Source organism: Callithrix jacchus, chromosome 9 (genome assembly GCF_049354715.1).
Source record: "Callithrix jacchus isolate 240 chromosome 9, calJac240_pri, whole genome shotgun sequence".
Classification (NCBI taxonomy): Eukaryota; Metazoa; Chordata; class Mammalia; order Primates; family Cebidae; genus Callithrix; species Callithrix jacchus.
This window is the reverse complement of record NC_133510.1, coordinates 10436096-10455239: the sequence shown is the minus strand read 5'-3', so window position 1 is coordinate 10455239 and position 19144 is coordinate 10436096. Positions and strand designations below refer to the sequence as shown.

The following is a 19144-nucleotide window of genomic DNA, read 5'->3' as shown; positions in this document are numbered from 1 at the left end:
TGATATGTTTTTTATTTCCAGTATTTCATTCTTTGTCTACTCTTTGTTACAATTTCTCATTTATTCATACGTGATGTTTACCTTTTTCACCAGGTCCTTTGTCATGTTTGTTAATGTTATTTTTTTGTTTTGTTTTGTTTTGAGACAGAGTCTCACTCTGTCTCCCAGGCTGGAGTGCAGTGGCACAATCCTGGCTCACTGCAACCTCTGCCTCCTGGGTTCAAACGATTCTCCTGCCTCGGCCTCCCAAGTAGGGATTAGAGGTGCACCACCATACTCAGCTAATTTTTGTATATATATTTTTAATTTTTGTATTTTTAGGAGAGACAGGGTTTCACCATGTAGGCCAGGATGGTCTTGATCTCCTTACCTCATGATCTGCCTGCCTCGGCCTCCCAAAGTGCTGGGATTACCATGAGCCACCGTGCCTGGCCCTGTTAATGTTATTTTAAATCCCCTTTATAACTGCAAAATCTGGGCTTACTTGGGGCCAGCTTTTTTGATGATTTCCCCTCTTGATAATATATCATATTTTCTTGCATAAAATGGAAAGTGGAGGTTGAAGTAATATTTACTCCCAACAAAGGACACATCCTACCAGAAGCTGAGTAAGTATAATCTGAAGTTAAAGTGGGCCTGGGTTGGTTGGTCTGTTTTTTGGCAGTTTTGGTTAGATTCCAATCACCATGGGCTTCAAATGTTTTGACAGCAGGATCAAGATGCTTCCTCAGCAACGCTTAGGATAGGACACCAGCGAGGGCACAGAGACCTCTCTATGCTTTCTATCTAGCCACCAGTTTTACAAAGCATGGCACTCCCTCTCATTGGTACTGGGGTATTACTGCTCCTAGGCCCTCTCAGTGGACAGAGCTAGGGAATGTATGTATGTGTTTGTGTTCATATGAATTTGCATACATACATGTGTACATACATCTACATTTACCTATTTCTTTCTTTCCTTTTTTTTTTGAGATGGAGCTTTGCTCTAGTTCCTATTAAACAGCCCACGGTTTATTCTAGTTTTCTTCTTCTCTGCTTTCTTTACTCTCTTCTCCAAGAATGACGGTTTTTATTATCCCTCGTATTAATTTGTTATTTGATCAATCCCTGTCTGCCTAACCAATGGTTGTTACTGTTCGGAAAAACTCTGCCCCTACCGTGAAAGCTCTCTTTCCCTCCCCCACAAAGACGCTCCCTTATCTCCCACTCTACATACCGCTCTGGCCTTCCTGCCCGGCCGCAGCCACCTCCCGCCCAGCAACCGGCTGACCAATCACTGCCTGCCTCATCAGCACTCCCCGGCTTCCCGCCGCCCGGCTTCCCCGCCCAGCGGTTTAAACTGACCAATCGTTGCCCGCCACCTCGGCTCTCTCGGCTTCCCCACTCCCTCAGCCCTTCAGTCCCCTATAAAAGAACCCTGCTCCTCTGAGCGGCGCGGCCATTTTCCTCTTCTTCCCGGCTGGTCTGCTCGGAGGCTCTTTCCTCTCAATAAAGCCTGAACTTAAGACTTTCTTCTAACCTGCGGCCTGGTTTTTTCCGAACGAGCTCAGTCCTCCCGCAGAGGGTAGGTCGGACAGTTACTACCCCCACTTCTGCATAGACGGACTCACCACTCTGCCTGGGCTCTGACACACCGCCCCAGGCCGCCTCCCTGCTGGGATGCATTGCTCCCCATTTCCCCTCTCACTTCTCCCCCCAGGCTGCTTAGGTGTGGCTGCCCAGCTCTCCCTGCTCGGGCTCTGGACCTGACTCCAGGCTACCCCTCTGTGGGAACATCTTCATCACTCTGCTTACACTCCAGCATCTTGTGCCAGGCCGTCCCACAGCCTGGCATCCCCCTGTCCTGCGTGGGCCTCTACATCCCTCGCTAGTCTGCCCTCACACATATGCCCCTGTCACTCTGCATTCACTCAGACACCTTGCACCGTGCTGCCCTTGTGTGGGGACGCCTTCCTCATATTCTGGGACTCCAACAGCCTGGGCTGGTCCAGTCCCCCTGTGCACACCCTCCTTGCCATGCTTAGGCTCCAACTCCTGCGGCTGGCCCATCCCTCCCTTCTTACTTCTCCCATCCCTCTATGGATGCTTTCCCAATCTTTCAGACTTAGACTTGCCATTCTGGGCCACCATGATTCAGAGACATCCTTCTAATTCTGCATGGGCTTCAATACTCAATATGAGGGCTCTTCTCCTGTGGGGATACCCTCTTCACCCAACATGAGTTTCAAAACCAACCCCATGCCTGGTTACACATATGAGACAATGTTACAGTATTAGTGATGAAAAGCAATAATTATGTCATTAGATGACATCCAGTTGAGATGGGTTGAGGACTCCTCTGGAGTGCCTACTACGTGCTAGGACCTGTGCTTACCATTGAGGTTACCATAACCTCTTGGCTGCTATGTGCTAATTTTGTTAGGGTTAGTTGTAAGTTTGGCTTTGCCATGCTACCCCTCCCCTGGCCATGACACTAAGATTGAAGGGAAATCACCCAGTTCCATATTCTAGTATAATTATCACCCCCAACCTCAAGCCATGATTCTGCCTGCCTCACCATCTTGAACCTCCCCAGAGAACTATTAGCTGATTAACCATTTTCTCCTAAGAGGCCATTAGGATTAACCCCATCCTGCCTTCTACCCTTGTTTACTTCAGTTACTACCTGAAGCAACCTATAGAACAGTGTATAATATGCTATCATGGTGCTAGGTTGTTCTAAGCAACCTACAGAACAGTCTATAATATGCTATCATGGTGCTAGGTTATTCTAAGCAACCTACAGAACAGTGTATAATATGCTATCATGGTGCTAAAACGAGTATATTTGGCCAGGCACAGTAGCTCACACCTATAATCCTAGCTCTTTGGGAGACTGAGATGGGTGGATCTCTTGATTCAGGAGTTTGGGACCAGCCTGGGCAACATGGTGAAACCATGTCACTACAAAAAATACAAAAATTTGCCTGGTGTGGTGGCTCACGCCTGTAATCCCAGCACTTTGGGATGCTGAGACAAGTGGATCACCTGAGTTCGGGAGTTCAAGACCAGCCTGGCTAATGTAGTGAAAACCTGTCTCTACTAAAAATAGAAAACATTAGCCAGGCGTAATGGCGGGTGCCTGTAATCCCAGCTACTCGGGAGGCTGAGGCAGGAGAAATGCTTGAACATAGGAAGTGGAGGTTGTAGTGAGCTGAGATCGTGCCATTGCACTCCAGCCTGGGCAACAAGAGGGAAATTCCATGTCAAAAACAAACAAACAAAAGTTAGCCAGGCGTGATGGTATGAGCCTGTGTTTGCAGTTACTCTGGAGGCTGAAGGGGAGGATCACTGGAGCCTGGGAATTCAAGGCTGCAGTGAGCCATGATCTGCATTCCACCCTGTCTCAAAAAAGAAAAAAAAAAAAGTACATTCAAAATATTTGTTTGAAATATCTCTTAAAAACTACACAAGAACTGTTACACGTAACATTGATACTTCCAGGGAGGGAAACCAGGTGTTCAGTGGACTGAGGAAAGGAAGAAGGGAAATTATTGACTTTATATATCTGCATGTAACTTTGAGTTTTGAACAGTGTGAATACATTTACCTATCCAAAATATATATATATATAATATATATAAATATATGTATTATATATATTTATATACATATATTAAAATAGATATATATAAAATATAAAAATACTTCATTGGGGTGAGGAGGCTCACACCTGTAATCCCAGTACTTTGGGAGGCCGAGGTGGGCGGATCACTTGAGGTCGGCGGATCACCTGAGGTCGGGAGTTCGAGACCGGCATGACCAACATGGAGAAACCCTGTCTCTACTAAAAATACAAAATTAGCCAGGCGTGGTGGCACGTACCTGTAATCCCAGCTACTCTGGAGGCTGAGGCAGGAGAATCTCTTGAACCTGGGAGGTGAAGGTTGTGGTGAGCCAGGATGGTGCCACTACACTCCAGCCTGGGCAACAAGAGCGAACCTCCATCTCAAAAACAACAACAACAAAACACAATATTTCATTGACTGAATATACTCAGTTAACTAGGCACTGTGTTAGGGACTTGGAGTATATAAACAGGTGGTTAATCACAATCTCTACCCTTAAGGGGATGACCACCTAATGAGAGTGAAAGTTAAGTATGCAAATTACTACAAGTAATTGAAGCAATAATAATTGCTATATCTAAGAGACGAGAAACTGTGGAAGCCACTATCTCACAAATGGCTTATTATTTAGGTAATATATATATATTATCTAAATTATATATATATATTATATATATAATATGGCTTATTTCCTAATGGTTTGGGGCATTTCAATTTTTACTAATTATTTTTCAGGACATAAGGCTGACACTGGCTTTGTTGCAGGCCCCTCCCCTCCATCCTTTTGCCTCCCATCCTACCCTTTGCCATTTCTTTCTTTTTTGTTGTTTTTTGGAGACAGAATCTCACTGTTGCCCAAGCTGGAGTGCAGTGGCATGATCTTGGCTCACTGCAACCTCTGCTTCCCAGGGTCAAGTGATTCTTCTGCCTCGGCCTTCTGAGTAGCTGGGATTACAGGTGCGCACCAACACACCCGGCTAATTTTTAAATATTTTTGGTAGAGGGAGGGTTTCATCATGTTGGCCAGACTGGTCTTGAACTCCTGATCTCAAGTGATCCACCTGCCTTGGCCTCCCAAAGTGCTGGGATTACAGGTGTGAGCCACCCTCCTAGACCCCTTTGCCATTTCTGATCTGGGAATTATTCAGTTGCTGTGTTTTTGTTTGTGTTTTAATTCAAACAAACAAACAATAAAGGTTAACAGGTTACTGACGTATTATTTACATAGCATAGAATTCACCCATTTTAATTGTACAGTTCAAAAAGTTTTAACACATTTATTCAACCATCACCATAATTCAGTTTTAGAACATTTTCATCACAACAAAAAGTTTCTTCATGCTCATTTGCTTTCTGTCACTGTTTTGCCTTTTCTTGATTTTTTTCCTTTTTCTGTTTCTTTTTTTTTTTAGTGATGGAGCCTTGCTGTGCTGACCATGCTGAAATGCAGTGGCTGTTCACAGGCAGAATCACAGCGTACACCAACCTCCAATTCCTGGGCTCAAGTGATCTTCCTGCCTCAGCTCCTGAGTAGGTGGGACTACAGGTATAGGCTCTGCACCCAGCTCTCTTGTATTTTAGTTTTTATTGATTTATTCAATTTATTTATTTATTTTAAGACAGGAGCTCACTCTGTCACCCAGGCTGGAATGTAGTCATGCATTCATGGTTCACTGTAGCCTCAACCTCCTGGGTTCAAGCCATCCTCTTACATCAGCCCCCTGAGTAGCTGGGATTATAGGTGTGCACCACCATGCCTGGCTAATTTTTGTATTTTTTGTAGAGACAGTGCCTTGACATGTTGCCCAGGACTATCTGGAACTCCTAGGCTCAAGCTATCTGCCCACCTTAGCCTCCCAAAGTGCTGGGATTATAGGTGACAGTTACTGCTCCCAGATGTATTTTACTTTTTTGATAGAGATGGGTCTTGCTATGTTGCCCAGGGTGGTCTCAAACTCCTGGCCTCAAGCAATTCTCTTACCTCAGCCTCCCAAAGTACTGGGTTTACAGGTGTGACACACTGCATCCAACCTGTTTTTTTTTTTTTCCCTCCTCAAATTTTTGAGACAGAGTCTTGCTCTGTCGCCCAGGCTGGAGTGCAGTGATGAGATCTCAGCTCACTGCAACCTCTGTCTCCTGGGTTCATGTGATTCTTCTGCCTCAGCCCCTGAGTATCTGGGACCACAGGCACAGGCCACCATGCCTGGCTATTTATTTTTATTTTTTGTATTTTGGTAGAGACAGGGTTTCACTGTATTGGCCAGGCTGGTCTCAAGTTCCTGACCTCATGATCCACCCACCTTGGCCTCCCAAAGTGCTGGGATTAGAGGCATGAGCCACTGCACTCAACTGCATTTTTTTTTTTAAAGAAGAAAAAGAATCATGAATTCATACTGATATTTTCAATTCAGGTCTTCAGGTAGGTGGCATCTTCTTTTGCCACACGTTATACATCTGAGACAGACTGGTTGGCATTGAAGCTGAACCTGGAATTTGCCAACATGTTAAATGGTGTGTGACCCTCTCACTTACCTTTGGAAGAGTTACCGAAGCTGATGCTAACAATAATCATTTATCTTCTCCTCCGACTCTCTGCCAACTCGCCTTGGAGTGGCTTGGCTCGATTTCCTTTTAATTCCCTGAATTAGAAAAATGCTACCGCATATAAAGAGCCATCATAAAGTGAGGACAGATCATGCAAGATAGATGCCAAAACAAATGCAGTGATGCCACATACGGGTTTTCTAATTTAACTTTTATCAGATGCCAAAATGCACAAAATACTGTTCGAAGCACAGCAGTAAGCAGAGTCCCCAGCTACAGGGGCTGCAGGGGGCATGTAGAGGCCAGGAAAACCCGGAGAAATGTATGATACAATCCCAATGGTTGGAAGGAGGTTATTCTGCAGAACAGTGGCATTGAGCCATTCCACACCATGGAAGTGTAGATTTCTGATGAGGGTGCCTTCTTTTCATCTCCAGCAAATGGGGAATCTGGGAAATTTGCTTTAAGCCATTAGCTAGGTGGAATACAACACACCCATGCTTGACCCGGGCAGCACACTGGTGCTTGTGGTGCAAATTACAATGGCATCATACTGGATAAGGATGGGCCTTACTCCGATAATTGCTGTCCTTCTAAGAGATTTGGATGCAGAGACAGAAGACAAAGCCATGTGATGGCAAAGGCAGAGACTCGAGGGGTGCATCTACAAGCCAATGAATGCCAAGGCTTCCTGGCAAACACCGAAAACCAGGAAGACACAAGGGAAGGTCCTCCCCTGGAGCTTCAGAGACGTCGTAGGCCACCGACCCTTGATTTTTGACTTCTGGCCTTCAGATTGTGAGAGAATAATTTATGTTGCTTTAAGCCATCCGGGTTTGTGGTAAATTTGTTACCGCAGGCCTGGGAAACAAACCCATACTCTGCTTTGTTTTTGCTTTTGTTTTGAGACAGGGAGTTGTTCTGTTGCCCAGGCTGGAGTACACTGGTGCGATCACAGCTCACTGCAGCCTCAACTGCCTGGACTCAAGTGACCTTCCTGCCTTAGCCTCCTGAGTAACTGAGACCATGTGCACACACCAGTATGCCCAGCTAAATCCATGCTCTCAGAAGGCAAAGTTATCATGGAAGCTCAGAAAGGAAACATCATTTAGGATACAAATATAGAGACCCAGTTTTATTCACCAAGTTTCTGTAGAATAGAGCAAAGAAAACTAGGTGCAGTGGCAAAATAGACTCAAGAAATAGCAGACATTCTTGACATTGGAGTATACAGTTATTGTAAGGTGTGTTGCTACATAAAGACACTCATGTTTGATTAACTGAGAAATACTCAAGGAAAAATAGGAGGTGGTTTAGGTTGAAATTGTATTTAGGTGGATAAAGCAAGTAGGTAGAACCGTGATGACAAAACCATGTGAAATCACCCAGAGCTATGACATTCTGGGATCTGTCTTCCAACTTGAAGGTTACTGCCAGGCAGGGTAAACTTGGGCACCTAAAATCCATGCCCACTTCTTTGTACTCTGTCAGATATGGAGTACAGAGCCCTGGTACAAAAGTGTTGCTAAGATAAATTCATTTTTTTAAAAAGATGGATTCTCACTCTTGTCGCCCAGGCTGGAATGCAGTAGTTTGATCTCAGCTCACCGCAACCTCTGCCTCCTGGGTTCAAGCAATGCTCCTGTCTCAGCCTCCTGAGTAGCTGGGATTACAGGCGCATGCCACCATGCCCACCTAAGTTTTGTATTTTTAGTAGAGAAGGGGTTTCACTATGTTGTCCAGGCTGGTCTCGAACTCCTGACCTTAGGTGATTCGCTTGCCTCAGCCTCTCAAAGTGCTGGGATTACAGGCGTGAGCCACCATGTGTGACCAAAATATTATGAAAATTAGGTGAGCGTGGTGGAGGGCGCCTGTAATCCGAGCTACTTGGGAGGCTGAGGCAGGAGAATTGCTTAAACCTAGAAGGTGGAGGCTGCGGGGAACCAAGATCGCACCACTGAACTCCAGCCTGGGCGACAAGAGCAAGACTCCATCTCAAAAAAAAAAAAAAAAAAAAGAATATTCTTAACATGTTTTCCTTTCATATATAGGTACTGTGCTAGTCATCAATTTATGGCCCCTCAGCCCCACATTGAGATAATGGTCTGGATGCTAAGCATCTCTCCTCTGGTGAGAATGATGCTAAGTTGTCTCAGGAGAAGACAACAGAGGGAAATTGCAGTCTTCTCTTCTTAGTTCTGGTGTGTTGCATTTTTTCTTTTTCTTATTCTTCCTGCATGAGTGATCATGGTGCGGGTCTGTGAGGATATCTAATGGTGCAGACTCCACTGTATGTCCAGAATGTTCAGTCTCTCAGTGACTGTGCAGCCCCAACCCAGGCACTCTGATGCAGCTGCTGTGAATTCCAGGCCTTGCCCCCGCACCGGTGCCCTGACTCCTCCTGCACACCTGCCCCCGCCGCCTCAGCTCACCTGTGCCTGGAGGGTTGTTTCCTGATTGCTCCGTGACTGTGAACCTGGGCAACTTGCTTCTCTGCCATCCAGTGGGCTGCAACCATACCTTCTCCAAAGAGACCTGCACCTCAGTCTTTGAAGAGAGCCTTGCCCCTAAGTATGTCTTTCCTTGAATATTCTCCCTCAGCCCTAAAGTTCCCTTTAGCGTTCTCTTTCCGTCTTACAGTTATGCTCCTACCCTAGCTTCATAATTATTTGAATTAGGTGTCGCCCATTTAAATTACTCTGTGGTTTCTGCTTCCTGATTGCACTCTGACATAGGTATATTCTCTCTTTGACAGAAAGCAAAATGTAGGGACTTCTCAAAGAAAAAACAAAAGGACTTTCTTCAAAGAACTAGAGAGGTTCTTTGAAGAAATTCCTTTCATTTCCTTTTTGGAATAAAATAAAGTAGTTTCATTTCTTCTTCTCTTGACATCTAGTTTGATTGCCCTAGTTGAGATTCCTGCCATCCATGAATTGCAAATACTCAGTAATGGCCTTCAGGGGATCTAGATGTGGGGCTCCCATTCTGCCCCAGCTACTGGGTGGTCGTCTCAGCTTTATTTCCTCCACCAACTGATTTAAACCTTTAAAGGTTATTCACATATATATGTAACAATTGGAAGACAACTTTGTGTGGCAGTGAGAGCCTTCTCTCTGGCCGGTAAGACAACCCTGGGGTTGTGATAGGAAATGTTGAACAAGTGTGGAATACAGGAGAATGGCTTCCATCAGAAACAGCTGTGCTGCCTGTATCATAGGAGGGTTATGAAAGTACATGAGATGCTCTAGATAAAATGCTCAGCCTAGTTCTGACACTTTGTATGTGCTCAGTTATTATGAGCTCTTCATTCATTCATTCATTCATTTCATACTTAGCAGCTACCCTCTACAGGTGCCATTATCAGCATGGGGATATGAGGATGAACAAGACTGATTTTCTGCCCTTGTGGAGAGGACAGTTCAGTCTTCTATTTACTATAAACCAAAGTATAAGAATCAGTCTCTTTCTTCATTTTTTTCTTTTTTGAGATGGAGTTTCACTCTTGTTGCCCAGGCTTGAGTGCAATGGCACGATCTCAGCTCACTGTGACCTCCGTCTCCCAGGTTCAAGTAATTATTCTGCCTCAGCCTCCTGAGTAGCTGGGATTACAGGCATGCGCCACCATGCCTGGCCAATTTTGTATTTTTAGTAGAGACGGGGTTTCTCCATGTGGGTCAGGCTGATCTTGAACTCCCGAACTCAAGTGATCTACCTGCTTCAGCCTCCCAAAGCTCTGGGATTACAGGTGTGAGCTGCTGTGCTCGGCATAACCATTTAGTTTTAAGAGAGGGGGCCTTGGCCGGGCACAGCGGCTTACATGTGTAATCCCAGCACTTTGGGAGGCCGAGGCAGGCGGATCACCTGAGGTCAGGAGTTTGAGACCAACCTGGCCAACATGGTGAAACCCCATCTCTACTAAAAATACAAAAATTAGTTGGGCGTAGTGGTGGGTGCCTGTAATCCCAGCTACTCAGGAGGCTGAGGCGGGAGAATCACTTGAACCTGGGAGGCGGAGGTTTCAATGAGCCATCATGCCACTATACTCCAGCCTGGGTGGCAGAGCGAGACTCCGTCTCAAAAAAAATAAATAAGCAAATAATAAAAGAGATGGCGTTTCACTCTGTTGCCCAGGCTGGGGTGCAGTGGGATGATCACAGCTCACTGCAGCCTCGAACTTCAGGCCTCAAAGGATTCTCCTGCCACAGTCTCCCAGGTAGCTGGGACTACATGTGCTACCACTCCTGGTCACTATCTTCTAAACTAAGCCTTATTGTCTCCATTTTACAAATGCTAAAGGAAATGCTCAGAGAGTTTGAGAAACTTTCCTTAAGTTATTCAAAAAACAAGTTAAGGACTAGGATTCAAACACAGCTCCATGTGACTCAGAAGCTCATGCTCTTTTTTTTTATTATTGTACTTTTTAGTTCTGGGGTACATGTGCAGAATGTGCAGGCTTGTTACACGGGTATACACGTGCCATGGTGGTTTGCTGCATCCATCCCGCATTCATCTGAATTAGGTATTTCTCCTGTTTCCCTCCCCAATCCCCCACCCCCTGCTATCCCTCCCCTAGCACCCCCAACCCCCAGGCCCCCTTCCTGTATCCACGTGTTCTCATTGTTCAACACCCACATACGAGTGAGAACATGCAGTGTTTAGTTTTCTGTTCTCGTGTCAGTTTGCTGAGAAAGCTCATGCTTTTATCAATCACAGCATTTGCTTCCTTTTGTTGGTTTTCAGCTCAGTTGTGCTAAGGACAGGACTGTCCTTCCCCCATCACCCTAAATCAGCCTGCTGTGTGCTCCTGGTCTGTTTGCTTGACTGTCTTTGCCATTAGAGAGTAGACACACTGTATTGGTCGCCACTGTATACTCATTGTTCTGGTAATCTATTACTTCTTAGTAAGACTGCCCTAAGGATTAGTGGCTTAAAATAAAAATTTATTATTAAACCTCACAGTCCTGTGGGTCGACTGGGTTGCGTTAGCTGCGTGGTTCTTTCTTGGCTTCACTCACGTGGTTGCAGTCAGGTAGGTGGTGGCCAAGGCTGGTGTTATCTGAAGGTTCAATCAAGCTGGATATCCCAGACGGCTTCCTCATCACATACGTAGTTTAGCTGGGGATGGTTAGGACAGCTGAGCACTGACTGGGCATCTCTACAACTCCATGTAACTTGTCCATGTGGCTCGCTTGGCTTCTTCACAGCATGAAGTACTTCTTACAGTGTCTGATTTGCTCCAGAGTGACTCTTTCCTTTTTCTGACTTTTATATTAGGTTCAGGGGGTACATGTACAGATCTGTTATATGGGTAAATTGTATGTGACCAACGTTTGGTGTATGAATGATTTCATCACCTGGGTAGTGAGTATAATACCTGATAGGTAACTTTTCAACCCATGTCCCCGCTACAACCCTCTCCGATAGTAGTCTCCATAAAGATTGCTGCCATCTTTTTTTTTTTTTGAGATGGAGCCTCTCACTCTGTTGCCCAGGCTGGAGTGCAACGGAGAGATCTTGACTCACTGCAACTTCTGCCTCCTGGGTTCAAGTGATTCACCTGCCCCAGCCTCCTGAGTACCTGGGATTACAGGCAACTGCCACCACGCCTGGCTAATTTTGTGTGTGTGTATTTTTAGTAGAGATCGTGTTTCACCATGTTGGCCAGGCTGGTTTTGAACTCCTGACCTCAAGTGATCTACGCACCTCAGCCTCCCAAAGTGTTAGGATTACAGGCGTGAGCCACTGTGCCTGGCCATGTTGCCATCTTTATGCTCATGTTTACCCAATATTTAGCACCCACTTACAAGTGAAAACACATGGTATTTTTTTTCTGTTCCTGTGTTAATTTGTTTAGGATTATGGCCTCCAGCTCCACCTATATTGCTGCACGGGGCATGATCTCATTCTTTTTTATGATTGTGTAGTATTCCACGGTGTAGATATACCATATTTTCTTTATCTAGTTCACTGCTGATGGGCATCTAGGTTGATTCCATGTCTTTACTATTGTGAATAGTGCTCTGATAAACATGTACATGCCTGTATCTTTTTGGTAGAATGATTTTTTTTGCGGGGGAGGGGGGTGGATATAGCCAGTAGTGGGACTGCTGGGTAGAATAGTAGTTCTCAAGTTCTTTTTTTTTTCCTTTTTTTGATATAGAGTTTCACTCTTGTCACCTAGGCTGGAGTACAACAGTGCAATCTCAGCACACTGCAATCTCTGCCTCCCAGGTTCAAGCAATTCTCCTATCTCAGCCTCTTGAGTAGCTGGGATTACAGGTGCCTGCCACCATGCCTGGCCAAGTTTTGTATTTTTAGTAGAGATGGGGTTTCACCATACTGGCCAGGCTGGTCTTGAACTCCTGACCTCAGGTGATCTGCCTGCCTCTGCCTCCCAAAGTGCTGGGATTACAGGCATGAGCCACCGCGCCTGGCAGTTCTCAAGTTCTTTTAGAAATCTTCATACTGCTGCACCCCACCCTGGAACCCAGTGGCCGTGGCGGGGCGAGGAAAGAAAGAAATGAAATATGATTTTTAAATAAAAAATTTAAAAAAGGAAAAGAAAAAAAGAAATCTCCATACTGCTTTCCACAGTGCTGAACTAATTTGCATTCCCACCAGCAGTGTGTGAGCGTTCCTTTTCTCTGCGACCTTGCCAGCATTCGTTGTTTTTTGACTTTTTAATAATAGCCATTCTGCCAGGTGCGGTGGCTTGTGCCTGTAATCTCAGCAGTTTGGTAGGTGGAGGTGGGTGGATCACCCGAGGTCAGGAGTTGAAGACCAGCCTGGCCAACATGATGAAACCCCATCTCTAATAAAAATACAAAAAATTAGCCAGGCGTGGCAGTGTGTGCCTATAATCCCAGCTACTCACAAAACTGAGGCAGGAGATTCACTTGAACCCAGGAGGTGGAGGTTGCACTGAGCCGAGATCATACCATTGCATTCCAGCCTGGGTGACAAGAGGGAGACTCTGTCTCAGGAAAAAAAAAAAAAAAAAAAAAAAAATATATATATATATATATATATATTTATGTGTGTGTGTAACATAGCCATTCTGACTGATGTGAGTTGGTATCTCCTTGTGGTTTTGATTTGCATTTCTCTAATGATTAGTGGTGTTGAGCATTTTTTCATATGTTTCTTGGCCACATGTATGTTCTTTTGAGAAGTGTCTGCTCATATCTTTTGCCCATTTTTTGAATGGGGTTATTTTTTGCTTGTTGAATTGTGTATGTTCCTTATAGGTCCCCAGAGTAACTTTTCCAAGAGACTTCGGTGGAAATTGCAAGGCTGTTTTTGACCTAGCCCTGGAACTTATTCAGCATCACTTCCACTGTATTTCACAGTGAGGCGTCAACTGTGATTCAACATCTGAGAGAACTGTGTAAGATCCTGGTTATCGGGAGGCATCATTCAGTGGGCGCTGTCTTTGGAGACTAACTGCCATTGAGGGGAGACAGCAGCGTGCCTGGGAATGGAACCTTCTCAGAGGAGGCAATGTTTCCAGGGGGGTCCTCAGAGGACGAGGAGGAGTTAGCCAAGTGAAGAAAAGGGGAGACAAGAAAGGGTGTTCCAGGCCGAGGGAGCCTCTTGTACTAAGACCGAGAGCGGAGAAGGGGCGAGGGCAGGGTAAACAGCGTGTATTCAAGTTCATACCATTTACTTGTCGGCCAACTTGGGATAGTGATTCAACCTTTCTGTGTCTATTTCCTCATCTGCGAAATGGAAATAATTATAGTCATTATCTAGTAGAGTTGTAAAGATTAAATAAGTTAATGCAGGAAGAGTCTTTTATTTATTTACTTTTGTTTTTCTTTATTTTTCAAACATCAACTTGAACCAGAAGGAAGAGTTTCTTAGAACAAACCCGATACATAGGAAACAGTAGATGTTGGTCATTGTTGCCATTGTGAGTATTATACGGGGAGTCATGGGTATGTAAATATACAGCTGGAACGTAGAACTTAAGACAGTGAATGGAGAGGCCAGGCGCGGTGGCTCACGCCTGTAATCCCAGCACTTTAGGAGACTGAGGTGGGCAGATTGCTTGAGGTCATGAGTTCAAAACCAACCTGGCCAACATGGCAAAACTCATCTTTACTAAAAATACAAAAATTAGCTGGGCGTGGCGACATGCGCCTGTAATCCCAGCTACTTGGGAGGATGATGCTGGAGAATTGCTTGAACCCAGGAGGTGGAGGTTGCGGTGAACCAAAATTGTGCCACTGCACTCCAGCCTGGGCGATAGAGCGAGACTTAGTCTCAAAAAAAAAAGGGCCGGGCACGGTGGCTCATGCCTGTAATCCCAGCACTTTGGGAGGCTGAGACAGGCTGTCAACTGCGGTCAGGAGTTCAAGACCAGCCTGGCCAACATGGTGAAACCATGTCTCTACTAAAATACAAAAAAAATTAGCTGGGCATGGTGGTGTGCGCCTGTAATTCCAGCTACTTGGGAGGCTGAGGCAGGAGAATTGCTTGAACCTGGAAGGCGGAGGTTGCAATGAGGCTAGTCTGGGCCACAGAGTAAGACTCCGTCTGCAAAAAACCTCAATAAATAAATATAAATAAAAATAAAAAAGAGGGTGAATGGAATGGAGAGAGAGAGAGATGCCATTCTGGAATGGTAAACAGGACAGATCACAAACGACTTCGTAAACCATACATGGATGTTTTAACTTGTCCTAGACTGAATGGAGAGTCCCACCTCAGCCTCCCGAGTAGCTGGGACTATAGGTGAGCACAACTATGCCCAGTTAATTTTTTATTTTTTGTGAAGACAGGATCTAGCTATGTTGCCCAGGCTGGTCTCAAACTCCTACGCACAAGTGATCCTCTCACTTGGTCTCCCAAAGTGCTGGGATTACAGGTGTGAGCTACTGGGCTGGGCTGAGTAAGACGTTATGGATTTTAAGCAATAGAGAGTTGGGCAGATTTGGGGTTTTAGGAGGATCTCTAAACAGAAGGTTTCTAGAGTGGGGAATGTTTGGGAGAGAAGAAAAACTAGAGACAGAGATGAACTGGAAGCCACTGTGGTGGTCCAGGAGAGCGATGTGGGGTCTGGGCCTGAAGTTGTGCTGATGGGGATGAAGAGATGTGGACCTGCTAAAGGTCACAGTGCTGCTTAGTGACAGACCAGGGCGGGAGCTGCTGACTAATTACATAAGAATTTCCTGCCAGGAAATTATCCTTTTTTTTTCTTGTTTATTTAGGCATGAATGTAATATATGTGCTACCTAATAGAGACAGCTAAGTAACTACAAGTAACTGGGCAGAGAACGCTGGGGGATACGGCGTTCATTTCCATTACTAATGCATGCAATTGCTGATAATAAATAGATGTGCCCCAGTAATCACTGCAAGGGAAATGGATCGAGGTGAGCCATTCCCTTTGAAGGAGTTTTTTCCAGCTCTACCAGTTTATGTTTATAGGGTCACACCCATTCTTCTTGTAACTGCCTCATTTGTTCTCCTTTGGGTCAGACTGAAAGTGTTTATTTGCTTTTTCAACACTAGCAAGATGTGATTGGCCACTCTGTGGAGGCATCCCTGGCCTTTCAAGCTGTGTTTCTCAAACATGCTCTGTGGACACAGGTTGGTGGTGGAGTCTGCGTTCTTGGAAGGTGCAGGCCTGGATCCAGGGTGATCGGTAGAGAGGAGGAGCTGTGACGAGCCTGATGAGATGAGGCACCTGGGGACAGGTGACCCCAGGGGCTGCTGCTTGCAGTCGAGAGCTTCTGAGGAAAGACATCCGAGACAACAGGGTGACTGCTGGGACTGTGGGCAAAGCATGAGCTCAGTGCTCTCTTCCACTGACTTAGGCAACCCTGAAGGTCGCTGAATAAAATCTAAATGATGCTTAAAGGATCTACTGTCATCTCTTTGCTGGTCCATGAACCTGCCAGGCTTGTTCTTGATTCTATATGGGAATTTGATTGATAAAGTCCTCTGCATTCTTTTTTTTGAGACAGAGTCTCACTCTGTCACCAGGATGGGGTGCAGTGGCGTGATCTTGGCTCACTGCAACCTCCACCTCCTGGGTTCAAGTCAGTCTCCTGCCTCAGCATCCCGAGTAGCTGAGACTACAGGTGCCCGCCACCATGCCCGGCTAGTTTTTGTATTTTTAGTAGAGATGGGGTTTCACCGTGTTGGCCAGGATGGTCTTGATCTTTTGACCTCGTGATCTGCCTGCCTCCACCTCCCAAAGTGCTGGGATTACAGGCGTGAGCCACCGCGCCCGGCCTCTCCTATGCATTCCTGAGTCACCCGGTCGTCCGCCCTCTACTCCCTTCACCCTTTGAAGAACCACAGAGGGAAGACCAGGCACATAGAGCTCACACCCACTCACTTCTGTGTTCAATGCATTGCTCCTCTTAGTCTCCCAGCTTTTCCAGAAGCTCTCTGAGGGCATTCCCCGCCCCTTCCCCTTTTCTTTTTGAGACAAGGTCTCTGTTGCCCAGGCTGAAGTGCAGAGGAATGATCTTAGCTCACTGCAACCTCTGCCTCCTGGGCCCAAGTGATCCTCCTGCCTCAGCTTCCTGAGTAGTAGGACTACAGGTGCACACCACCACACCTGGATAATTTTTGTATTTTTAATAGAGATGGGGTTTCACCATATCGCCCACGTTGGTCTCAAACTCCTGACCCCAACTGATCTGCCCGTCTCAGCTTCCCAAAGTGCTGGGGTTATAGGAGTGAGCCACTGAGCCCAGCCCTTCTGAGGGCTTTTTATTCCATGTTCTCATAACTTTTCTCAGAGTTTTTAGGTGACCTCTATTGACTGACAGATCCAGAAATTTGGAAGCTGTGTCAGCCTGAATTTACAGATTGGGAAGCTGAAGAGGAAGGGGTTAATTCACCTGCCCAGGATTGCGAGGGTTGGCAGTTACTCACCAGATAATCAGGAACAATCCTAGAGTTAAACATTTTACAGTTAAACATTTAGAGTTCAGAGTTAAACATTTAGAGTGTAGAGTTAGACATTTGTTGTTTAATCCTTTCAACAAAGCCTAAGAGGTAGAAGGTCTCATTATCTCCATTTTATAGCTGAGGAAATTGAAGCTTACAGTTTTTAGATAACTCCACTGCACTTACGTGCCAAACTCAGAATTAAACCCAGTCTTATTTGAAACTGCTTCTCCTTTTCAGCACTTCCTACACTGTAGCACAGCTTCACCTACCTGCCTCCTGCAAATTAGACTATCGCCATTTCTGAAGGCAGGAACAATGCTTTTTATTTTAATCAGGACCTAGCACAGAACCTGATAGTAGCTGTTTGATTATTACAAAATGTTAAAGGAATACAGAGCTGGTGAGAAAGCTAATTTCTAGTCCAGTGGGCCCTGCCTCCCTGCAAAGACCAGGCTGGCCTGCTCCCTCGGCTCAAAGTGACACCATCAGACTCCATGTGTGGGTAACGATGATACTTCCTGGTTTCCTTTTAAAGCCCTTTGGGTGGAGACTGGTGGTGCACCTTGGGGAGCCTCTTCAGTCCTGCAGGGTTGGGGCTTCCCTTCTGGCTCTCCTCCATGGCACAGAGCTCCACTCAGAATCCACAGAAACCCTTGGAGGGGGTGCACATCAGCCTCCATCTAAGGTGGTGATGACCTTAGAGGCAGAGACTGGAGAAACTTGGAGTTGATCCTGGTTCTCTCTTGGGCCAGCTGTTAATTGCATTAAGCCTCAGTTTCCTCCCTATAATGTGGGGATACATACAATGTCCGTTTCATTCAGTTACTATGAGGATTGAATGAGAAAATGCACGCCCAGCCCTCATCAGGGCATGAGCTGAATGACAGCTATGGTTACCAGTGATTTGAAGGCCTGAGATAGGACCGTGAGAGAGGAATGAACAATAACATCAGGTACTGCTGGGTGCTTTGCCAATCACTCTATTTTTTTTTTTTTTTTTGAATCAGAGTCTTGTTCTGTTGCCTAGGCTGGAATGCAGTGGTGCAATCTTGGCTCACAATAATCTCTGCCTCCCAGATCAAGCGATTCTCCTGCCTCTCAGCCTCCCAAGGAGCTGGGATTACAGGCATGCGCTACCACACCTGGCTAATTTTTGTATTTTTAATAGAGACAGGGTTTCACCATATGGGCCAAATGGGTCTTGAACTCATGACCTCAAGTAATATGCCTGCCTCAGCCAATCGGCCTCCCAAAGTGCTGGGATTATAGGCCTGAACCACCACACCTGGTCATGCTAATCACTCTTCATTTCCTGAATCTCAAAGCAACACTGTCAGACAGTTGGAATGGATTTTCCAAGCCTTTCTGTTTTCCTTCTCCTGCTTGCCATTGCAGGGCCTCCTCTGCTCACTCGTACCTGTGAGAGGTCGGGCTCCTTAAGGAAGAACTCACAGCAGAAAATCAGATTGAACCTGCCTTTGCAAAAGTATGACGGAGACAGTGAAGGAGACCTGACTTAACGGACTCCAGCTTGTTCCTAACCTCCAAGCCGCCCTTGTTCTTTCCTGGGTGTACGTTGAACTAACTTTGGGGGAAAATTAGTTTATAGTTTAAACAAAGATGGTAACAACCCTTTCCCAAAGCAGACCTCCTTCTTGCCTCGGGACTAGAGTGCCTTTGTAAGACCAATATTAGCCACAAGATTAGAAATTATGGCCAGGCATAGTGGTTTATGCCTGTAATCCCAGTACTTTGGGAGGCTGAGGAGGGTGGATCACCTGAGGTCGGGAGTTTGAGACCAGCCTGACCAACATGGAGAAATCCCATCTCTACTAAAAATACAAAATTAGCCAGGCATGGTGGTGCATTCCTGTAATCCCAGCTACTCAGGAGGTTGAGGCAGGAGAATTGCTTGAACCCAGGAGTCGGAGGTTTTGGTGAGCTGAAATCATGCCATTGTACTCCAGCCTGGGCAACAAGAGGAAAACTCAGTCTCAAAAAAAAAAAAAAAAAAAAAAAAGAAGTTATGGTTTAGTTGTCATGCAGATGGAGGCTACAAGATTCTAACCCACCCCTAAACT

General features: G+C 45.7%; 1 long non-coding RNA gene across 3 annotated transcripts; it reads left to right on the top strand.

The window, feature by feature from the left end:
• The first annotated feature begins 1434 nt into the window (after nucleotides 1-1434).
• LOC103795095 (uncharacterized) lies at nucleotides 1435-16013 on the top strand. Of its 3 annotated transcripts, XR_008473596.2 has the most exons (6): nucleotides 1435-1564; nucleotides 5021-5154; nucleotides 8522-8723; nucleotides 13400-13539; nucleotides 13999-14064; nucleotides 15669-16004. It is a non-coding gene; the product is annotated as an uncharacterized LOC103795095 (long non-coding RNA). The 3 variants fall into 3 exon arrangements; XR_013522266.1 differs by lacking the exon at nucleotides 8522-8723 and having other exon boundaries at nucleotides 15747-16013; XR_004728546.3 differs by lacking the exon at nucleotides 8522-8723.
• Nucleotides 16014-19144: the final 3131 nt, after the last annotated feature.